The sequence below is a fragment of the Denticeps clupeoides genome, chromosome 3 (genome assembly GCF_900700375.1).
Source record: "Denticeps clupeoides chromosome 3, fDenClu1.1, whole genome shotgun sequence".
Classification (NCBI taxonomy): Eukaryota; Metazoa; Chordata; class Actinopteri; order Clupeiformes; family Denticipitidae; genus Denticeps; species Denticeps clupeoides.
Window position 1 is genome coordinate 29,267,037 of NC_041709.1, and position 21,713 is coordinate 29,288,749.

General features: G+C 40.9%; 1 long non-coding RNA gene and 1 other non-coding gene across 6 annotated transcripts in view; both read right to left on the reverse strand.

Annotated features, from left to right (window-relative positions):
* LOC114786638 (uncharacterized) overlaps positions 1 to 21,713 on the reverse strand; it is a 29,338-nt gene that overhangs the window by 1,954 nt on the left and 5,671 nt on the right. Inside the window, exons 3-9 of one of the 5 annotated variants that reach the window (XR_003749221.1) lie at positions 14,850 to 14,963; positions 14,655 to 14,719; positions 6,261 to 6,353; positions 5,933 to 5,991; positions 1,291 to 1,329; positions 882 to 953; positions 219 to 264 (exon numbers count right to left, since the gene is read on the reverse strand). This is a non-coding gene — a long non-coding RNA (uncharacterized LOC114786638). Of the gene's footprint in view, positions 1 to 218; positions 954 to 1,290; positions 1,330 to 5,932; positions 5,992 to 6,260; positions 6,354 to 14,654; positions 14,720 to 14,849; positions 14,964 to 21,713 lie in introns of all 5 variants that reach the window. The other 4 variants (XR_003749220.1, XR_003749219.1, XR_003749222.1 and 1 more) reach the window with 4 other exon arrangements.
* Positions 15,281 to 15,440, reverse strand: LOC114787250 (U1 spliceosomal RNA). Its single transcript, XR_003749380.1, has one exon. It is a non-coding gene; the product is annotated as a U1 spliceosomal RNA (small nuclear RNA).

Below are 21,713 nucleotides of genomic sequence, written 5' to 3' on the forward strand. Positions count from 1 at the left end.
CAACTTTGTGCTTGTCCTGTACTCTTGCTATAGTTCTTGCTACTAGTGTCATATTATTACGCCTATGCCACATTTTGATAATATGTACTACCTAAATAGAAAAATAAATGTTTTCATTATATAATAATGTGGTGCATAAGCCTGGTTTTTTGCTCTGAAGTAAATATTGCAGGTGCATAAAACTACTGACAAACTAGCCACACAGAGCTGTACTTTACCTTAGTAGGTCGGGGCATATTTGGCCTCACAGTGAAGCTTTTATTTCTAAGAGAGAAGAAAGTTAATATTAATAACACCACTTGCGCTGTTCTCTCCATACTCTCCCAGTCTTCCCAAAACAGGACAAATGCACAGTTAAAATCTGTAATACGCCTTAAAAAACTTGCCTACAATATCTCCTACTAAATCCTGTCTCTTTATATCTGACTCATTGTTTCATCATGGTAATCTACTTTTACAATGACCCACCAAACGGCTAGAAAAGAGATCTTTTCACCCAAAAGATTACCTGGAGGGAAACTCTGCGATCAGATGAGGGTACACCCTGATGTGCACTGATCAAGTTGACCCTCCGACAGGGTAGAATACAGAAGCCCTAAAGGGCCATTGTTTCAGATATTTTATTTTTAACACGTTGAGGAACGTTCTAACAACTCTGGTAATGGTACAGAAAATTCCTTTAGATAATGCCTTACACAGACTCATGTCTTTTTAGTTGTGCAAGTGTAAACGCCTTGACAAAGATTTAACCATCTTCTCTGTTATGAAAATTTAAATGTGTGGCCTTTGTGAGGTATATGGAGACATTAATTATTTGACTTGTACCATTCAAGCAAGATGAAGACTGTAAAAATGTTAAGGAACAGAACAGAGGGACTTACTGTTGCATTTCATCTCCCCCACCACCACCTTCATCATGCACCTCCTCATTTTCTAAGTAAGTCTCATGTCCCCTAAGTAAGGTGATGGAGCAGAAGTGGGGGTTTCAAGTCTTGAAAATCCTGCCATACACCATTAACAATGTTTTGTAAATATTACAAAAATATAATTAAAAGAAAACTGATCTCAAGCACCACAGGTCATTGAAGGACAAAGAGACTGAACACAGGAATATACACCAGAATTATCTCTTGCCAATCAGCCATTCGTCACACTCACACAAGCACAAAGGTTAGGGCACATCAAATATTGATCAGATTGAAAATCAGCTGGAGTGACCAAGGGAGAGATATTGGAGAGTCAGAGAGGAAGAAACCAGAGAGGATGGTGGGGGCAGTGAGAACTGCTTACCTCTGATGCAATTCCTCTTCAACTGATTTCAGTAGGCTTCTGCAGTTAGATCATTCATTTGATTATCAGGGACATCACGGCAGGTTTATCATAGAAAGGGAGCCTAATCCTACATACAAGGACTAAGGATTTACTGACTTTTAAAATAACACTGTATCTTCACAATTAAAATGCAGATGAATAAAGGTCAAACAAATTAGGTAGCCTTATACATTTAACTAGACAGAGAAGTAGGGGCTCCTTTAAAGAAATTTTAAATCTTCACAGAAGTTAGATTGTTAGAATAATGATTTCTTACAATAAATTAATTTTCTCTGGTGACTTACGCGTGGCAAGAGATGCCTCCATTCTACTGGCTACCCTGCTCTTAAAAAATGTGTGAACAGTGAAATGACAAAGAAAGGAATGTAGTGTGTGTATACGTGTGAATATTCCTCCGCTTTGCATTTCAGCTATTCCATCTGTCCCAAACTTTCTGTTTTGCAGTGATACTGGTAGCTACATATTGAGGGTGCCAAACTCAAATAGATAATTATATCAATAATTAAATAATAAAATGTGTCAAGATAACAGCTTGCTATATATTTTTTTAATTATTACAGATAGTGTGGGTCAGGTGTAAACACATGCACGCTGTGAAGGGAATTCAATAATGTTCTAAATTAAATGAATAAATAAGACAATTAAATAAACCATATATAGTTGAACATGTGGGGCAGTGGTGGCCTAGCGACTAAGCAAACAGACCTGTAATCAAAGATTGCTGAGTCGAATCCTAAACCGGCAAGGTTTTTTTTTTTAAGTGAGAGAGTTGATCCGCGGGCACCTGTTATAGCTGCCCACTGCTCACAAAGGTGATAATTAAATGTGTCACAGTGTGCTGTGCTGCAGTGTTTCACAATGACAGATAATTCACTTTTTCATGTACAGCTAATTATTGTGACATATATTGCATTCTGCTATATAAATGTATTTTATGGTCATTATTTTCCCACAGCAACATAGATGCAGGGGTCTTTTATTTCATTTTAGAAATTTGTAATCCAAAACATCCTTTTTTAGAGTCAACTTTTATTTCCTAATTATGTGTGTGTGTAGATAGATAGATAGATAGATTGATTGATTGATTGATTGATTGATTGATTGATTGATTGATTGATTGATTGATTGTCTGTTCAAGTGACCCCTGACCATAATTCATCTGAAACTCCTGGATAATTTTGAGAAATGTGACTTTAATTTTACACTTTCCCAAACATCTCTTGTGAATTCTTAAAAACAAAATAAATAAAAAAAACATATAAACATATGTCACATTACATGAATGTCAGCAATGTTAAATGGATTATTAATATTGAAGATCGTTAGTGATCAGCAAAATGTAATTTGCAGATCTTTAAAGATGCTATCTGTAGGAATAATTGAAATCAACTGTTACAGTAGACTGAAACCTTCCCCTAATCTTATATAATTCTTACTTTAATGCCCTTCAAACATTAAAGGGAAGACAGAAAATGAGAGTTAATGGCAGTGCAACTGTTCACCCCCCAAAAAGTACAATTCAATGTATAAAGTTGAAGTACTAAGACTGACCACCCTTCTACGTCTGAATTTAAATTTACTGGCAACTGCAAAAAAGGTTGGGTTTAAAATAGGGGTTAGAAGGTAGTGGAGATACAACAATAATCAATTCTAATCCAGCCCTACTGGATTCTCAGAAATATACTTCAGTCAGGCCAAACTACATTGATTTCTCCATACCCCCTTCCTCCTCACCATCCTCCCTAGATTAGCACACAAATTTCCCTCACACAGCAAACTGTCATCTTGTTATTCGCTGGCTGTGTTTCTGCTGATGGAAGGCTTTTTCAGGAAGAGACAGATAAAAAGAGAGAGAGAGAACGATGAAGAGAGCTAGAAAGAGAGAAGACTGAACATCCAAAGCTTTCCGGCTCAGTGGCTCTGTCACTCCTCCTTTTTCTCCAGTCAGTCCGCCTACCCACACACTCCCTCCCTCTTTCATCATGCTGCTCTTCCTCACTCGCTGTCAAAGTCACAGCATTTTTTTTGGTAATAGACTATGTTTTTCTACTATGAAGCCCAACAACCTTTACATTTCAAAATGGCATAAAAAAATAGTTTATATATCACAGTTCACACCAAAAATAAAAAAAACATAATGAAGTCATTAATGTCTAATTGCTGTACCCATCTTAGTACACCAAAGTGGGAGGAAAAAAAACGCAAGTTTAATTTTAGCTGTACATGAAGAGACCTTGCTGGGGTGGCAAGGGACTCGAACAGCCTGGAAGGAAAATTCCCACTGATTCCTGCTGACTGACACTGTTCAAGTCTAGACACAAGTTAATTAGAACAAGCACTGTGTTGTTGTATTGGAAAATGTACCTGTATAAAACAGTTAATATGGAAAACAAGGAAAGCCATTGTTAGCAATGATAATTCAAATGTCACCCCATAATGAAGAAGTCCCTGTTACAATTACTGCAGTCAACTATAGCATCACGTGATGCAGAGCTAGACACTCAAGGTTCGTATTTTACAGAGGATGCATGGATCTTCCCTGAAAACCTTCACCTCAAGCAGCATTGCACCCATGTGTTATGTAAAGCATCCACAGGCGCTGACACAGCTGTAACCAACTGTCACACTGAGAGACCTGCCGAATAGCAGTTTAAAACATCCCACAGGGACAACACAAAACCACTCTACCACTCTTCCGCTAGCTCCCCCCTTTCTCCATTTCTGTCTCAGAGGTAAAAAGATGTGGCCAACTGTGTGACAGCCTAAAAATAGTCTTTTTGTTGGCCTTGCAAACACAGGACACACTGCCTCTTGGTTTCAAAGGGCTTTGAATTACTAGATTGAGAAGCAAAGTGCTGACACTGAAGGACACCTCTTCATGTGAACTCGGTTAAGATACCAACTTCCACAATCAAGGAGCAAAGGAAACTAAAGCTCTTTAAAGCACTGAAAGTGTTTAAAATGTGGATATGATGACAAAAACCATCAAAAGGATAGCAAAAATAAATTAAATACCAGATTGGATCTTGTTCAGTAAACAGAAAACCAGAAAGAACTGAGGTAACCTAAAGGTATAAATGGTTGTTCTTTGTAGGTGTATTAAATATAGTGCCACAAGTACTGCACATACAAAGAGGCTGAGATGATCTGGTCCTTTATTTAAATACACCATGCAGACAGGGAAACACAATTTTGTAAAAATGACTTTGGTTTTCTCAATGATATCATCTGTGTGTCAAATAGTTCTGTGTGCTTGAAATATTTTCATGTATTGTATCCTGATTTCCACTCTCTGTCTTAATTTTAATGTATTACATATTCATAATTTATGATTATAATAAACATGTACAATACAATTGTACAATACTGTACAAGCACTGATGTAGCCACACACTGCTCCCCAGGCACCATTCATGCCTGCCCACTGCTCACAAAGGGTTAAACGCAGAGGACACATTTTGTTGTGTGCACCATGTGCTGTCACAATGACAAAAACTATATATACAGTGCATCTGGAAAGTATTCAGAGCGCATCACATTTTCCACATTTTATATTTCAAAATTAATTAAATGCATTTGCCTCAAAATTCTACACACAACACCCCATAATGACAACGAGAAAAAGTCTGGGCTCGAACTGGGCCACTCTAGGGTTCTTGTCCTGCTGAAAGACGAACAGTCATCCCAGTTCATCCAGGATGTCTCTGTACATTGCTCCAGTCATCTTTCCCTTTATCTGCTCCCCGGGCACTGCAGTGTTTCACAATGACAATCACTTCACTTTCACCACCATGCTTCACTGTAGGGATGGTATTGGCCTGGTGATGAGCGGTGCCTGGTTTCCTCCAAGCATGTTCAATCTCTGTCTCATCAGACCAGAGAATTTTGTTTCTCATGGTCTGAGAGTCCTTGCCTTTTGGCAAACTCCAGACAGGCTGCCATGTTCCTTTTAGTAAGAAGTAGCTTCCTCTACAGCCACTCTACCATACCGGCCTGATTGGTGGATTGCTGCAGAGATGATTGTCCTACTAAAAGGTTCTCCTCTGGCCACAGAGGACCTCTGGAGCTCTGACAGAGTGACCATTGGGTTCTTGGGTCACCTCCCTGGCTAATGCCCTTTTCTGTTAATTTTTCCCAGATTTGTGCCTTGAGATCCTGCCTCGGGGGTCTACAGAAAATTCCTTTGACTTCATGCTCTGTTTGTGCTCTGACATGAACTGTCAAGTGTGGGACATTATATGTGTGCATTTACTAATCATGTCCAATCAATTGCAGAAACATCTCAAGAATGTATCATTATTTTTTTTTAGAAATTTGCCAAAACCTTAAGTACATTTTTTCATGTTGTCATTATGGGGTGTTGTGTGTAGAATTCAGAGGAAAAAAATCTTTTTTTTTCTTTAACATAACAAAATGTGGAAAAAGTGAATGTGCCTGGTAATAATGCCCATGCTTACTAGAGAATGATAGTTCTGAGTATGGACTAAGAGAACAAATTAGTGCTTTGTTGATGACAACCTTGAACTGGATACAGTGCATTATACTGTACAATTAGTTTTTCTGCAGAGTGAAGATCTGTAGTAATTTGCAGGTCACTCACTTGTTCATGATATGGCTCTGTCTACTTTAGTAGTAGTGGGTCAAATGTGACTTGATTAACTATGATGAGAAAACAAACATTTAAAATATTATACAATATACTATAGTTGCACCATCTGTTAGTATTGTATATTTTGAGGTGAAAAGTCTTCTGCCCATTAGGCTGGATTGTCTACAAAAAAGATTTATAAATCTAAACAGGATCCTTGCTGCTAATAACATAATGCATGCCTTACACACATTACAAGTAAGTTAGAATAAGAGTAATCAATACTCTCATGAGGAAAAGCTACATTATTTTCCAACAGACATGCAAACAGCAGACTCACAGTTAATCTCTGTACAAGCACTGATGAGGGAGTCTTGACTTCACGGGTTTTTCTGCTGGCTAATGGAATCCGGTGTGCCACAGCAACCAGAGGCTGCATAGAAAGAAACAAAGTGATTGTCATTGATATACACACAGTGACACAACAAAATGTGTCCTCCGCATTTAACCCATCACCTTAGTGAGCAGTAGTCTTACTAACGCAGGCGCCTGGGGAGCAGTGTGCAGGGACAGTACCTTGATCAAGGGGACCTCAGTGGTACCTTGGCTGTTCAAGAATTGAACCGGCAACTTTCCAATTACAGGTCCGCTTCCTTAACCGCTAGGCCACCACTGCCCTGAATATGATTCCAGAAAGAATATATATTATTTACTCTCCACACACAAAAATAGTCATCGGCCAGAACTCTAATATACTACCTCAGCACTACATCATAATACACAACTGAACTGCAGTAACCTCTCAATGGCATAATATCCTGGATAAATCTCATTGAACATCCCAGTGTTGACCAGAGTAGGACGGGTTCCCCTTGCTGAGCCTTGGTTCCTCTCAAGGTTTCTTCCTTTTTCAGGTACTAGTCAAAAGTATTTTGCTGTTATAAGTGACTAGATCCTAAATGTAGTAAGGACATCTAAAGTCCAAGACAACTATCTTAAAATATCATGATCTGCCCATTGAGCTTTCTATGTTATTAAATTAAAAAATAGCTCCAACATCATTTATTCATAAACAATTTTGCATTTACAATTTGCATTTGCATAAACAATAAAGCATTCGTTTTATTCAACATACTTAATTACAAAGAACACAAATTTGGCATTTGATCATTATTTTTACATTTACATTTGTGGCCAGAGCGACTTACAACGTGCCTCTGTTGTAGTTTTTCTTAAATAAGTTAGACTACAAGAAAGTAATCAGAAGGTTGCAGGTTTGAATTCCGATCCGCCAAGGTGCCACTGAACAAAAGCACCATCAGCACACACTGCTCCCCGGGCACCTGTCAAGGCTGCCCACTGCTCAATAAGGGTGATTGGTTAAAGGCAGAGGACACACTTCGTTGTGTCATCGTGTGCTGTGCTGCAGTGTTTCACAATGACAATCCTTACACTTCACCGGTTTTCTATGCTTGTATACATAACTTTACATATAGAGCAATGGTCCTTTGAATATTGTTATATATTTATATATTCACCACTCAGTATTTGTGGTGAATGAATAACAGATGTTTTAAACATGGTTTGTGAAGAAATGTGATCTGATTTTGGTCAATGACCAAAACACCAAGACCATACCACTCATTCCACTTATTCACAGGTCAAACCCCACTTACTACAGACAGTTAAACTTGAGTTACCTAACCCAGGGGGACTGTTCCTGTAACTAATTGTAATGTGCTCTGGATAAGGGCATCTGCAACTTCACCCACTCAGATGTTTTCAAACTTACAACAGTGTCTGTGGTTTTCCTGTTATCGCCTCCTGAATTAAAACGCTAAAAGACTTTCAGATTACATGAGCTAATATTAAAAAATGAGAACTCACAATGCATTAAATGAACTTATTTAAATAGTTGGAAAATGGGTATGTTTACCTACTCTTCTGAAAAAAGTTTAAGGTTATGGGCATTTAAGGGCATTGAGGTTATGTGTTTCCGGAGATTTGGTGTTGGAAATTGGTCCGGTTTTTGCCTGATACAAGCTTCTAGCTGCTAAGAGTTTGGTGTTTTTTTCGTTTAATAATGCACCAAATGTTCATTACAGGTGAAAGATCTGGATTGTACTGTTCTCCGATGAAGCCATGCTGTTGTAAAAGTTGCAGTATGCGGTTTTGCATTGTCCTGCAGAAATATACAGTTAAGGGCAAAAATTATTGGCCCCCCCCCATATCCTAATGTTATAAAACATTTTTCTAAACATCTTCCCAATGTTTTCAGCATTGAAGAAACTTTATATAACTAAACATTCTGTTTAGAAGCTTTTGGTACATTTTGTAATATAAAATACATTTTAGGCTACCTTTATATCAAATAGAGTAAAGAATGGGATGGTCAAAAATATTTGCTCCATGTGAATGTACAGTACAATACTTACAGTAATTAACCAATCAGCTTTGAAACTACAACTGGGCAGTCAATTGGCTTACTAAAAACCTTCAATCAGCATAAAGAGAAGAAATAGGTCAATTGAACACATGAGACTGTTACTGACCATGCCAAAGACAAAAGAAAATCAGTATGGAAAAAGATAGTAGAGGCTCATGTTAAGCGGGAAGGCTATACTGCCATCTCCAAGCAATTCAAAGTGTTAAGAAATGCTGTATGTTGCATAATTACCAAGTACAGCTCTGTAAGGGCACAGAGAGGTTTGGTGAAGAAAGATAGAGGCCTCCAAACCCAGGAGCACAGTTCCCACTATTAAACATGGTGGGTGGTGGTAGCCTAGTTGGTAAGACACTCGACTATGAACCAGAAGTCCCAGGTTGAAATCCCACTTACTACCATTGTGTGCCCGAGCAAGACACTTAACCCTGAGTGTCTCCAGGGGGGACTGTTCCTGTAACTACCGATAGTAAGTCTCTCTAGATAAGGGCGTCTGATGAATGATGTAAATGTAAATGTAAGTGGGAGCATCATGCTGTAGGGCTGTTTTGCAGCCTCAGGCATATGTAGCCTTGATCAAGTGTATGTAATCATGAAAAAAGAAAATTATGTTGACATTTTGAGGGAGAATATACAAAAACCTCTTTGTAGCCTAGGCCTATGTCGACAATGGAGGCTTCCAACCAGATGAAACAAGTGAAACAAAGCATACATTCAAATTAATCCAACAGTGCCTCAAGGATACCAAAACCAAAATCCTGGACTGGCCCACACAGAGCTCAGACCTCAAACCTATTAAGAAAATCTGTGGCGGATGCTCAAAGTGAATGTCCATTCTCTGAAACAATGCAATTTGGACCAGCTAGGAGACTCTGTGTATCAATAAAATATACTAATATTATACTAACATTACAGGGTATTTGTTTAGAAAAATTTTTACATTTTTCATGGAGAAATCACAATTTCATAAGGGGGGCTAATACTTTTGGCCTCAACTGTACAATAGACATAATCTGGAGGAGAGGATATGTTTCTCAAAAACCTTTTTACCATTTAGAATTCACAGTTCCTTCCAAAAAAATGCTTATACGAAATGTACTTTGTTAAAAAGTATTTTCCCTCTTGTTTTCTTACTTTTTCCATGTTAGTCACATTTAAATGTTTCAGATCATCAAAAATTATAAAATATTAGTCAAAGACAACACAAGTAAGCGCCAAATGTGTTTTTTATTATTAAGAGAGAAAAAAATCCAAACCTACGTGGCCCTGTGAGACAAAACGGGTTTGGAGGAAATGTAGAGCTGGATGGAATCAGTATAACAATGAAAATTTATATTATATTTTCAGAATATATGGACAAGAGGAGGAATGTAAATAATGGATAAAAGAGGTCCTAATACTGAACTCTGGGGCACACCTGCGGAAACCGGAAACAAGAGTGGGATGAAATAAACTGATAAAGTGTCATCTGATGGTCTGCAGACCACGGGCATCCAGTAAAGTTAATTTGATGATGTTATGCACTGTAAATGACAAGATTTATAAAGACATTGCAATTTAACATTGAGGAACACTGTTTTTAAAATATTCTTACATATTTACTTTATTATTCTTACATATTTACTTTATTTTACAGATGCTTTTATCCAAAGCGACTTACAGGAGGATAGTTGGCCCCATGGCCCCATGCCATAGTTGGCCCCATGGCAATTTTTACAGACCTGCAGCAGGCAGTTTGAACATTTGTTATGTTATGTACATTCTGTTGTGAATAAAACATTGGCTCACGTGATTAGAAACTTTTAATTTTTTAAAATTTGAACCCCAAATTAAATGTAGTACCTCAGTACTCTGCTCAACAACGTATGGATAAAACTGAAGATTTCCCACCAACACCAGCTACCCGTGTGCTCTGTGTGTGACTCCATTTTCCTGAAAGGCCTGTTGTGTGTCTCCACCAACCGTGCATTTCCTGACAGGGCAGGTGCCTCCACCGCTGCTGCCTCAACACACCCCCAACCACCTGCAGAGACAAACCCAGCCTCCTGCCCCCCGTACCAGTAATCCGGTGTGGTTGCTGGTGTCAGGGAAGGGCCAGATGTGAGGGAGGGGCCAGCGCCGGGTGATGGCTTGAGGGTCCTGCCTCCAGGGGAGGTCCCGGAGAACCCTGTTTCAAAGCCAGGCTGCCCTCTCTTTTATTTGTCTGTGTGTGTGTGTGTTTGTGTATGTTTTGTGTCCGTATGTAGTCCCCACTTCCCCTCTTTGTGTCCACCAAATGGCGCCCATGCAGCGGAGAACAACCCCAGGGAGGATGTCCTTCACCCGACTGCATCAGTCCAGGATGAGGTGGACAAACAATGCCAACAGGCACGTGCATTGGCAGGGGCTGTACCAGACGGCACCACCCTCCACCTGTGATTGGTGCCTTGGTGCTTTATTGTTTCCCCGGTTCCCTTGTGCAAGTATGTCCCGTCTCTGCACTTCCCCGGCAGCCCACGGACGTGACAGTTCTGGGTGCAACAGGGACAGGGGGAAGTCTGATAAATGTCATAAATGTTTGAATATTGTGTGCTGTGTGTTGGTCCTGGTCTTCTTTCTTAAATCACCCCGGTTGAAAATAAATCAGTTTTCAGATCTCATTTTCCCTCTCCTCATTTTGTCTGTCAACCTGCAGTCACAACAGTTACCTGTCATCACGTACCCTAGATGGGGATGTGACAAATGTATGGCTGAAGTATACTTATATACTGTATTTTGAAACTATGTTTAAATAATCAGGCCGTTTTGATATTTTGAAATTAGTTTTAGAAGTGCTCACATGTAATTGCAAATCTCAGTGTTATAATCAATGTCATAGTACAGTCTGTACCACTAAGTTTGTTGCTTCTTTGCTTTTAGATATTTTTGTCTATTGATTCTGTGGTGTACACCACTGGGCAGTGGTTGGGGCAGTGGTGGCCTACCGGGTAAGATAACGAAACCGTAATCAGGAAGTTGTCGGTTCAAATCCCGAACCCACAAGGTGCCCACACACTGCACCATGTGCTGTGTTTCACAGTGACAATTACTTCACTTTTTTAGTTTGTCTTCCTGCCTCTTGAGGATTGACCACAAGATCTCAATTATATTAAGGTCCGGGGAGTTTCCTGGCCATGGATCCAAAATTTCAATGTTTTGTTCCCCGAGCCACTTAGTTCTCACTTTGTCCTTTTGCACGGTGCTCCATCATGCTGGAAAAGGCATTGTTCTTAACCAAACTGTTCTTGGATGGTTGGAAGAAGTTGCTGTTGAAGAAATTTTTTGGTACCATTCTTTATTCATCGCTGTGTTCTTAGGCAAAATTGTGAGTGAGCCCACTCCCCTGGATGAGAAGGGGAAGTGCTAGTCTAGCGGTTAAGGAAGCGGCCCCGTAATCAGAAGGTTGCCGGTTCGAATCCCGATCTGCCAAGGTGCCACTGAGGTGCCACTGAGCAAAGCACCGTCCCCACAAACTGCTCCCCGGGCGTCTGTCATGGCTGCCCACTGCTCACACAGGGTGATGGGTTAAATGCAGAGGATACATTTCACAGTGGAATGCAGTGGAAATGGGTTTTGGGAGATTAAGTTCATGTTCAGGGCAAAAAGGAATTTTGTAATGCATCTGAAATATATGCAAATTGCCATGAAAAAACACAGAAGCATCAAACTTTGTGTCATTCTCAAAACTTTTGGCCACAGTTTTATATCCAAGTAGAGAGCAATCTGTACTGTGGAAAAAGAAAATAATTTCTGAGATGTGCAACCAGTTTTTTCATTATTCTAATAACATTTGAAAAGTGAATGGAATGAAGATTTCTTTAGATATTTTAATTGAAAATGTTGTGTGTGTGTGTGTGTGTGTATATAAAAAAACATCAGGGGAGAACTTACTTTTGTGAGATACTGTGTGTGTGTGTGTGTGTGTGTGTGTGTGTGTGTGTGTGTGTGTGTATATATATATATATATATATATATATATATATATATATTTTAAATAAATAAACATCAGGGGAGTACTTACTTTTGTGAGATACTGTATTTGTTGAACTCAATTCAAGTATGGGCATTATCTCCTTTATGTTATCATAAAGGAGATAATAATATATCAGTCATTCTCACATAACCACAGCATACCACATCCTTAGGATACCACATGTCTGACGCTAGAACCGGGCCATGAGCAGCCATGGGTATAGCGTTAACACCATGGATAGGAGTGGCTGCCTTGACAAACAAACTCTAGTATTACAAAAGGACAAATAAGACAGAAGTATCCAGATAATGGACAAAGACCTACAAGCACTGCAAACAGCAGTTATTCAACATCACCTCACCCTAGACATACTCTTAGCAAAAAATGGAATAAAGTGGTGGTGATTAAGTCAACAACACTGATGAACCATCACAGCTTTACAAGCTTGTATTTCAAAAACACTGATGTATTTAACCGTTGACATATGACAGATAGATAAAGATGGTGCTCAAGCATCACAGAACAGCACCTGATCTGCAAGCTTGCAGCATTACTGTCCACCATGTATAATATAACTCAATAGCAAAATATAAATATATTTTTAAAAAACCTTTCCCTCTTGGGCTGTCTTGCAATATTTACAAAAATAATAATAATAACTGGTTCATTTTATCAGTTGCATCAGCTACTGGTCTGAATGGTAACAGAATTGCTCAAACCTGTTTTATGGTTAAAAACTCTCTTTTCCCTTTTTGTAAAGTTTTAAGACGTATTGTACAGTTTAATGAATAAAGGATAGGCACCAGTGATTTCTATTCAAGTAGCATTTTAATGTGAATTGACAAAACTGGAAACACACCTTAATGTCTCTATGCATTTTTCCTTTGTTGTGTAAATAGTACAAACCCTGAAAGAGACAATAACGTAATTTTAATACACACAAACACAAGTAATAGACAAAATGTATGCTATCTGAGACTCTGTCAAAGGCCCCATCAATGAGAATGTTCAATCAAATGAGACAGGAAAAAGGAAAGAGGAAAACGTCTTTAGGAAATCTGTGGTAACAATACAACATAATAATATAGTATCTCATAATATAGTGTTAGTAGCCTAGTGGGGTAACACACTTGCCTATGAACCAGAACACCTCAAAACAGGTTACTTACCTGTTCCTAAACTGTTAAAATAATTAACAAACGTCTATAGGATTATAGACACTGGTTACGTTCTTATCAGACCTGTAGCTCTGACTGCTTACCTAAGCATTAAGTTAAAGCATCAGTAATTGCCATTGTGAAACACTGCAGCATAGTACACCACAACGGAACATGTCCTCTGGATTTAATAATCACCCATAGTAAGCAGTGTGGCTGTTCTTTCATGAACAACCATGAAAGGCGGCCAGGGAGCAGTGTGTGGGGACGGTGCCTTGCTTAGTGGCACCATGGCAGTTCAGAATTCGGACAGGCAACATGCTATTTCAACCTCACTTCTATCTTGGTTTAAGAGCATACCTTCATGTTTTCTTTCTATTGCAGCACGTCAATGCATCACAGCGTGCATAGGACAAAATTCAAACTTCAAATTCACAAGCATTGCTGGCCGATTTGGTACACAAAACAACAGGTTTCTGAGTGCAGCTTCACTGTTGCCACATTCAGTCTGAATGGTTTTAACTGACAGCATGTTCGCAGGATGTACTATAAAACATTTAATAACCTACAATTTAATTAAAAAAACGGTTCCATAACACAGTTACGATACCAAATCCAATTATTTTAATCCCTATTCGATCAAAATCCAATATATGTTTCAAATTGGTGCATCCCTAGTTATAAACTGGGACAACAAAAGAAAGAAACAAATGACTGGTTAAGGTTCTACATTGCTTTCTACCAGACATAAATGTTCATAATGATCTTTCTTCCATAATAGGACTGGAACCTCAGAGAAAAAGGCAACAAAAGAAAAACCCTCAGTCGGAAAGAGAAGCTAAAAGCCTGAGCAGGAGGATTGCAGATGAGTCTTTAGGATTGTTAGGCTGATTATTTCTACAGCGATCGTGGGAGGGGGAGGCAGCTCACTTTTAATCAAAACTCAGCACTGCCATTATGGAAGGTAGCCAGAGCTGAAATGTTTTTTTACTGCTCAGTAGTGCACCAGGAGCAGATACGAGTATGAGACAATCCTAAATATTAAAAATTTAATTAAGAAAAGTTCAAAGTTAAAACATCAAGAAACATGAATGTCTGTTTATGCTGAATAAAGCACTTTGAGTTTAATATTTTTTATCTTACCATGATATACATCTTGAAGTGAGCCACCTCCACAGTACTCCATACAGATCCATAGTTTATTCCTCCTGGAAAAGGAAAATGAAGAAAAAGACAAAGAAATTTTTCTAGGTCAAGGCAGCATGGCCACCACGCCTTCTCCTCTCTCATTCGCTGGGTCATTTCCCCAAGACTTCAAAAATAACTGATGACATGTACATCTTCGGAAGGAGACTCCTGATCTGAGGTAACTTCCAAGGTAAGCCACATTGTTCACATGCTTACAGTCCTCCATCATGACGATCTCCTGCTGCACCACAGTAAAGTCCTCACCTGCAGAAAACAAGGTAAGGTAATGAGTTAGCAGATTCCCACCAAGAAGAATATGACCAATCAAGTGAACGTGAACTGATTGTCATATTGATACACTACAGCACAGCACACAGTGCACACATTGAAATATGTCCTCTGTATTTAACCAGCACCCTTAGTGAGCAGTGGGCAGCCATGACAGGCGCCCGGGGAGCAGTGTGTGGGCCCGGTGCTTTGCTCAGTGGCACCTTGGCAGTTCAGGATTCAAACCCACAACCTTCTGATTGAGGGTCTGCTTCCTTACCCACTAGGCCACCACTGCCCCTGAAAAAAGAAATACGGAGAAAGCGCGAACGCAGTCCCCCACTACCAGAAATTATGCAGTCGAGAGTCCCACATTTGGGGAATTCGCAGGGTTCAGCCGGAGTGCAATGACTGAGATTCGCCCTGGGTGAACCGCATTATTGATCACGGTATCTCCCCCCTCCAGGTAAGTATCAAACATGAATGGGTAAAACATTCTGTTAACGTCAGATGTGCCACTATTCTGGTAGATAAATATATATTAATTCTCAATACAAATTACCTTTACGGTTCTCCAGTACTACTACTACTCCACAAGGCAGCTTATGAGAAGAGTAAAAGATGAATTAAAGCAGAAATATTTTGCCAAACCACTAAAAAAGGAATGACTTCACTCTTGGAATAATTATAAATGGAAACAATATACATAAGATCTAAGGGACAGAGGGCAGATAGCCTGAGGATGGGTAGGAGATGTGCAATATGCACATCTGTTGTTCTCATACTTCAGAGGTGATGGCAGCATGTCTAAGGTGCATGGGGCTCAGTCATTCTGTCATGCGTTAAAGAGCACACTGAAAGAGCGAATGTCATGAAACGGTAAACTGAACTACAGTAATGCAGAAAACCTGCTTTTGAAATAAAACATTCTTGAGAGAGAGAGAGACGAATACCCCCTCATCATGCCCTACAGCTTTTTTCAGGGCTTTTTGGGTGGTAAATGCACGGTCAGGTGATGCGTTTTAATTAGTGCTAAAATGAAATGAAGTGATAAAACGGATGCTAGTTTAAACTTTGACCATGAAAAAAGATGTTAAATAATGTACAAATGACTCGTAAAGCTAAAGCTTCAGTGTCATGGTGTAATGTACACCATGACACTGGACTAAAACCTACACTGTCCAGTACCTCCAAACGTGGACCGATACTCTATACCACACTTTCGACTTTTCCACCACTACACCACTACAAGGGGGTCTCTCGTTTTTGCTTGTGTGCAGAAGGGTCTAGTCAAAGCCCATTGAGACATACTGTATACGATTATGGGCTAATTAAGAAATAAATGTTGTTGTTAATGAGCTGTAGGGTCTCATCTGATATCAGGGCAGAGAAGTGATTAAATGAGGAGGATGGGGAATCCTGGATATTCACTAGAGGTGGATCTGTGATAAATGACTGGCAAAGGTGTTAAATGTTTTCTTCAAAAATGTCCTCAGTAATTATTGATGGTTGAGCAGGAAGCTGGTGGTTTGAGTAGAGAGGAAAATGTGTAATTTGTGGGAACGCATCATGTATAAGTCCAATTCTTTTTTTGAAGAAGTTACTTCAAGCTTAAGATTCAATATGGTGACGTGTCTGAGTCTATTTATGATTTCCCCCATTTCCTTTCTGCTGCTCGCAGCTGCCTACGATTGCTACATATTGCGTTAGAGAGCCAGGGAGTAGGTGGAGAACTCTTTTAACTAACAGTGAAGAAAAATAAACTTTAGCCTACTTAGGTAATAGATCTATACTACACTTAAATTTATTTGAACTTTTTTAACATTTTACAGGTGTGGCTGAAGATTTCAATCCCTGTAGAACTGGTTCATCACAGCTGTACATGAGTAGGTGGATCAGTGGTGTGTAACCACTGTGCAGCTACTATGAACATTATTCTCAGCTTGACGTTCCTGTTGTTCCACCAGTGCTGAGCTTGGCACAAGCCAAGAACCCTGGAAACTCTTGGAACAGTGTAACAATAAATTCAATATTACACACATCTACACACATCACATATGCTCATCACTGCTTATGGCATATGTGATATGTAAGAAGAATGAGTCAGAGGTTGAAAGATTGTGCAGGAAGAGACCGATGAAGGTAAGCATTTTGGTAATTGCTCAAAATGCATGCTCCATAAAAAGTTGGTTTATGCTTCCAGAAAAAGACGAAGTGATTACAGTATCAAAAAGATTGTTCTCCTTAACTTGCCTTATTAGCCTTTCAATGTGAAGTCACAGCCACAAAATTAACTGGGTCTCCAGGATTATTATGATGATGATTAAAACCCTTTATTGCTGATACAAAACACCATGTCAAGAGTAACAAATACTGCTGAAAAGCACAAAGAGTAGATGGGGGTAGACAGGTCAGGAAGATAAGAAATAAAATCAGAAAAGTAGACAGACTGAACTCCAATTGGGTGTACCGAAAAAACATAAGCACATAGACTCTACACAACATAAAAAGTAAAAGTCATTTACAGGACGTCATGTGCTACCATTTGCTCCTTATTGAAGGGGGAGGCACAAGGTTTTCCTCGCACAAGGTTGTCCACCATAAAAGCCCCTGTCCACCTTGACAGCCATGTTAAGGTACCCACACAGAATGCAGAAACAAATGTCACAGGACCATGTGGTGCCATGCCAATCGTGGCCTTGAAAGTACAGTGTGATTTGTAACGGGAGTACACCTCACTCTATAGCACAATTGAGGATGGAGTTTTGCACCACAGCTCTGTGCAGTCACCTGAGTGTCCGGGTAGGTTAGTCCCAGTACACAGTAAAGAAAGTTGTCCCAGGTTGTAATGATCCAGCTGGCTGTTGGATGTTACATTGCTGGCAAAGCTCTCTCTGAGAAAAAGAAACCACTCAACAACTCATCTATAGTAACTTAATTAATCTTAGTCATGGTAGACTAATTTAGTTACACATGGTCATTAATCGTACTTTTTACTCAACTTACTACATTTGTTATACATGAAGAAAAGAGATTAGCTGGAGTGAATCAGTCAAATGATCTGCAATTCTTGCTGTTGTACAAGTGAGACAGTAAACATGATCTGGTACCATGGTAGCCACCTCCATCTCTTGTCATGGACAGGAAGGGGAGGAGGGCTATCCACTCTGGGTTTCTGCTCCCAAATACTTGCCCTTGGTAGCAGTGGAAGGTTCCTCCATTGAGGAAATGACTTCACCAAGTGATCTCATGCAGAGGGAGAAAAGGAGAAGACCAAGTACTGAGCCCTGAGGGACACCAGTTAAGAGTCTGTGTAAAGCATATGTGCATCCTTTCCAAGTCACTTTGTAAGACGGCAAGACGGAAGATGGCGGCGTGGTCGAATTTCCCAAATGGTGGACGAGATTGTGCCTTGTATCCATCCTTAATGCCGCTACCCCAGCTCCCGCTCGCACATTGCCTTGCTCCTCTCTTTGCTCGCTGGTCCAGCCGCGAAGTGGGCAGCTGCACGACTTAACTCCCCCAATTCCGCGTTCATGACATACCCCGAGTTTGTGAAGGAGTTAAAGAACACCTTCTGCCATCCGGACGGTGTGTAAGACGTCGCGTCGCAGCTATATCATCTGCGTCAGGGTTTCTCATCCGTCAGCCAATTTACCGCTCGATTCCGGAACCTGGCTGCAAAAACTCCCTTCCTGTTAACACGACCTAGCCGCCAACTTCAGTCCATCCAAAGCTGCCCAGCTGCCTCCCCATTGGCCAGGCGGCATGGCCATTGACCTGCTACGGGGAACCACTCCACCTAGAGGACATCTTTACTTTCTCTTGAAAGCAGAGCAATTGGCCATGGATCAGTTTGTGGCAGAGGCGCTTCAGAACGGCACCATCCGCCCATCGACCTCCCTGGCCGCGGCAGGGTTCTTCTTTCTTACCAAGAAGGATGGTGGTCTGAGACCCTGCGTAGACTATCGTGGCCTCAATAAAATCACCATCAAAAATCGAACACCATTGCCCCAGACGAACACCGCCCTTGATGCCCTCTTAGGGGCAAAGTATTTCACAAAGCTGGATCTACGCTCGGCCTATAACCTCATCCAAATCCGAAAGGGCGATGAGTGGAAGACAGCCTTTATCACACCCACTAGCCACTTTGAGTCCTTGGTCATCCCCTTTGGACTGTGCAATGCACCCGCCGTGTTTCAGCAGTTCATTAACAATGCTCTCCAGGACATGCTGGGACGGTGGGTGTATGCTTACGTGGATGACGTGCTCATTTACTCGCCCACCCTGGAATCCCACATCCAACATGTGAGAGAAGTCCGGAAGAGATTGCTCGCCCACCGACTGTACTGTAAGTTGGAAAAATGTGCCTTCCACCAGCGCTCCACCACGTTCCTGGGTTTTACCATCTCGCCCCATGGTGTGGCCATGGAGCCCAAGAAGCTGGAAGCAGTGGCATTGTGGCCCCTACCCACGACGCTGAAACAGCTGCAATGGTTTCTTGTGTTTGCAGTACAGTCGCAGCACCCCTAACTGCTTACTCCTTCTTAACTCATTTGCACACCTTCACCCTACCAGTTACACATATTTTATGTTAAAGACGTAAAAGTGTAATACTTGGTTATGTTTGCAATATTTGCATATTGGTTCATTGTTTACTTGCAACATTTGCAATACTGTGGTCTGTAGCAGTTGCAGAAAGCATTTCACTGCACATCATACCGTGTGTGACTGTGTATGTGACAAATAAAATTTGAATTTGAATTTGCTCTCACCGAGCCTTCGTCACGCCCGTTTCACCTAACCACTGAGGCCATTCATGCTTTCAAGTCCTTGTGCCTTCGTTTCACCACCGCTCCTATTCTTCAACATTCAGATCCTTCACTTCCGTTTGTGGTAGAAGTGGACGCGTCAGAGGTGGGTGCTGGCGCTGTTCTCTCTCAACGCGGTCCGGACCGGGAATTGCACCCGTGTTGCTTCTTCTCGCAGAAGTTCACTCCTATGCAGTGGCTTTATGGGGTGGGGGACTGATCACCAAAACCTCATCACCATCAAAGCTGCCAAACAACTCAATCCCCGTCAGGCAAGGTGGGCTTTGTTCTTCAAACAATTTAACTTCCAGCTCTCCTACCGTCCCGGTTCCAGAAATTAAAAGGCCAACAGCACGCTCCAGATTCACAATCGTACAACCCCGAGCCCATTCTTCCACCTCACCGCATCCTAGGTCCTCTCCGGTGGTCCCTGGAGACTAAGGTCCAGGCTGCCCAGGCGTCCGACCCTGGGCCGGCTAACACCCCACCAGGGTGCCTGTACGTCCCCAACACCTGCCGGTCCGATGTGCTGCACTGGGGCCATTCCTCTGTACTCTCAGGCCATCCAGGACATCAACGGACCCTCTCCTTCATTCACCGGGCGTTCTGGTGGCCTTCGTTATGGCGGGATGCACATGCCTACGTTGACGCCTGCGAACCAAGACTCCCAACACTCCGGCTACTGGGCCCCTGCATCCTCTTCCCATTCCTCGTTGCCCCTGGACCCACCTCTCCTTGGACTTCATCACCGGTCTCCCAGAAGCCAATGGAATGACCACCATCCTGACCATAGTGAATCGCTTCTCCAAGGCAGTCCACTTGGTCGCCCTGCCCGGCCTACCGTCCTCTGCCACAACTGCTGACCTTGTGCTTCAACACATCGTCTGCCTCCATGGGTTCCCCCAGGACATTGTCTCCGATCGGGAACCCCTGTTTGTCTCAGCTGTGTGCCTTGTTCAGTGGCACCTTGACGGTTCGGGATTCGAACCCACAACCTTCTGATTAAGGGTCCGCTTCCTTAACCGCTAGGCCACCACTGCCCTGCCAGGCCACCACTGATATTTGTGCTGGCCAAGTACAAACATAAATAATTATTTTAGAAAAATGCACATGCAAACACAGCAAGTTTGGCCTGAAAGTGGCAACAAATCAAAGTGTCCACACCATGTACAGTGCTCACACTTGCCAGGTGGCAGGTGAAAAGATTGAGAACTGTACAGTCTAAATAGTCCCAGGGTCATATGAAATGGGGTGTTTAGTTTAATTCTGTTGAATTCTGTTTTACACTACATTCAGTATTGCTGTTCACTGTTTACATTTGAATAATGATACTGCAATTATTGCACATGCAACTGTTTACCAATTTTTACCTGAATTAATAATAAAAAATAATGTAACATTAAAATTAATTATTGTTCTATAAATCAGATGGTTAGAGGACACCATCTAGGAAGAGAAAAATACAAAATTTTTCTGCTCATTGTAGCAAATCAAAGGTTCCACACAGGCGTACGAGACCTTAACTCTCATATTTGAAAACATCATGTTACCATTTGGAAAATATATGGCATGCATTGTGATGCATAGATATATAATCGTAATCAAAAGCGGAGAGAACCATTCGCTTCAGGTTCTCGGGTGGTCAAATTCATTGATCGAAGCTGGTCATATTGGTCTCATCACAAAAGAAGTGTAATGTAAATGGATGTAAATCATAAAATGATTTAAATGATTATGATTGGTTGGGGTCAGATTGTAATGCTGCCAAGACTCAACATGGAGACAGTGAGACAGAATTAAAAAGAAAAATTATATTCAGAAGATTTCAAACCAACATTACTTGTAAGTGAAACTCTGCAGCACAGCACACTGTGCACACAATGAAATGTGTCCTCTGCTTTTAACCAATCAACCTTGGTGAGCAGTGGGCAGTCAC